The 2,909-nt window shown below is 38.9% G+C and overlaps 1 non-coding gene across 1 annotated transcript; it reads left to right on the top strand.

Moving 5' to 3' along the window:
* The first annotated feature begins 1,709 nt into the window (after nucleotides 1–1,709).
* Nucleotides 1,710–1,781, top strand: TRNAQ-CUG (transfer RNA glutamine (anticodon CUG)). The gene has a single exon. It is a non-coding gene; the product is annotated as a tRNA-Gln (tRNA).
* The last annotated feature ends 1,128 nt before the right edge of the window (nucleotides 1,782–2,909 follow it).

Genomic DNA, 2,909 nt, shown 5'->3' with positions numbered 1-2,909 from the left:
ACACGCTGGTGTGTACTACGCATGACGCCGTCTGAAACTCTTTTCTCCCAACCCAGTAAGAAGGAAACGTTATAAAATGGCAAACTCTCCCCACTGCTACTCCCAAAACCTCACGCAATTGAAAGGGCAAGCCCATTGGGGATTGAACTTCCAGTCACTTCTGCAATCCATTCTCTAGTTTATCGGTGTAACAATGTCGCCCATTGTCACCATGTTTAAGGTTCGCGCAGCAGCTCTCTTTTGTCATCAACAATCACTCCCGTGCGCTTGGCTCTTTGCCTATTGGCCGTTGCATACAACTCGAAGGAGAAAATCAAAATTAGTTCGCTCTGTAAACTTCTTTTTTCGTACAACTTTTCGTACGATTCAAAAAGCCGGTCATTCACGAGCAAGCTTGATTGGGAGACTCAAATTCGGATCACATTCAGGTGAGTAAAAAACGAAGAAAAAAAAAGAGAATCAACACCACATTTCACAATCAGTCGCGTTTTCAGTTCGTTCGTATATAAATGGACGATGAAGTGTTGATAGTAATTGTTTGTTTGTTTTTTTTCATAAAGAGTAGAATTAAAAAAAAAGGGAGCGGCAAAAGCTTTTGAGTAAAAGGATATCGACGAATGAGAATTTATAAAATGAATCATCTTTGGAGCCATGACGTAAATATTTAAGTAGATTCGTCCTTTGTGCTACGAGAATCGATTGAATAAATAGATATACTATCACATTCGATTCATGAAGATAAAAGATCTTAAGAATGAGTTATTTTAATATTAATTACGTAGTCAAAGTCATGTTAGTTACGACTTAGGAGTACAGTACGTAGTTTATCTAGTGATAAGATCTATTTAAAACCAAGCCTAATTCGATAGACTACTGTTAATAATAATTAAATTGTTGACCACTGCAGAAGGATACATTATTTACGAAAAATTAATACCTTAATGAATGGTCACTCAACACGTCCTCGGGGCGTCTTGCAGGGTACAATGGCAGATGTAGATTATGTCAGTAAAATTAGAGGGATTAAGTTTAGAACAGATGTATTTAAGATGCCATTTTTCCCAAGAACCATAAGGTATCAGAATAAATTTTTCTGACCGCACTAGATGGGGGGATGGAAGAATTTCGGGTCAAAAGTAGTCTCGTGTGTAATCATCCCCTGCCACACACCCCAGCGGTGGTTTGCAGTATGCGATGTAAAAATAAAAATTAATTTTTTTAAATGTAATTTATTTTTTTCAGTTAAATCTACTACGAATTCGAAAATTGACATTCCTCATAGAAATCGAGTGAAAATCTAATGTTAAGAAGTAGTCAGTCAAATTGCTGCAAGCTCTTATCGCTCACTTGTTGAATATTCGCGAGCAAATGACGTTTTCCTTCAGTGATTTTCGCATTCATGGTTTAATGTTCCACTAATGGCGAAATGGGATGATCAGGAGGATCCTGGACCAAACGTTTATCCTGGCGAAACCACAGACAAACCGCTCCGAATTCCATCAGTTCACCCACACAATTTTGGAGCGACGCTTGGCCACTCGGGATGAATTCATCGTTCGTGAATGGCAAACATAGTATTACGTTTTACCGTGCATGTTCAACGAGCTCACGAGTCAATTTACGCACACGAAAGCCCTACCTAATTTCTCGGTCAGTGTCCGCAACTTGACCGATTTTAGCAAGTACCTAGGAACATTGAACTATATGCCGGTCCCATGGTGTAATGGTTAGCACTCTGGACTCTGAATCCAGCGATCCGAGTTCAAATCTCGGTGGGACCTGTTTTTTTTCTTATGGCCATTCGCTTAATTTTATATAGGAAACAGCGATTGCATGGCCGTTTCTCCCGCAAGTAAGGTTTATTATCCCGCTATTGTTCTGTTAATAAAGAGATGACATCGGATCTCAAGTTTCCAATAACATTCGCCTATTTGCTGAAGATGCAGTGATTCATGGGTAAAAATCCAGTCATGAAGACAGTATTATCAAGTAAATACGTAAATGTTCACCAAAAGTGGTGCGAGACATGTGAGCTAGAAATAAATTTGAATAATTTTGCTTCCTAAATTTTTAGCCGGCCCCGGTGGCGGCGGGTTAACGTCCTCGCCTACCAACCCAGAGGTCGCAGGTTCGATTCCCGCCTAGGTGGATTTACCTCCATCTAGGGCTTGGTTGTATGTGATTGTCTTCAATTTAATGTCTGTAATATAAGGGTTAGGTGGAAGAAGGGTCATATAGGTCTCAACCTCGCCCGATTAAGTCGATAAATAAATAAATAAAAAACTATGCGATTGTCGAACTTCCGAGTCGAGTTAGAAATATAGATAAAAGCTCTATTTTTTTATTATGAGCATCAGCATTTATTTCCCGATAGGTCAAAGTCTGAGTTTGTTAAAAAAAGAATTAATTGAATTCCAGTACAGAAGGTTTTTGTTTTTGCTTTTTTTCCAGATCACTCCCGTTTTGAGTTACGATCTAGGGACTTGGACTGAAACACGGTTAAAGAATTAAATTTTCATTTTTTTGGGTATATAGCAGGGAATATTGAAAAAATAATTTGCATTTCGACATGTTGTTTGACAATTCATTCGAATTTTTAGTTGGGGTAACCACGGCCGCGGCGTTGTTCTGTTTTGATTGAATTCCGCCGAAAATATTTATGCTTACGAAGAATGTGGCGTGTAAGGAAATGTTCACAGTGGATAGGTTTCAAAATTAGTTCCGTTAGTGTGGTTATTACTTATTTTTCAATGCTTTGATGTAAATACCGTTTTGAAAACCGACGAGGGCAGGCTGAAAACTCGTAATGCACACATGCTTGTAGACCACACACAAAATGACCTTCAGAAGCGCTCCTGGTGGCATGTGAAAGTAACATTCCTTCTAAACACACATGTGCAGGTTTGAGG

This window comes from Hetaerina americana, unplaced genomic scaffold, assembly GCF_022747635.1.
Source record: "Hetaerina americana unplaced genomic scaffold, ioHetAmer1.1.p SCAF_7, whole genome shotgun sequence".
NCBI classification, from domain to species: domain Eukaryota; kingdom Metazoa; phylum Arthropoda; class Insecta; order Odonata; family Calopterygidae; genus Hetaerina; species Hetaerina americana.
The sequence above is the reverse complement of the archived record's forward strand: the minus strand, read 5'-3'. Positions and strand labels throughout refer to the sequence as shown.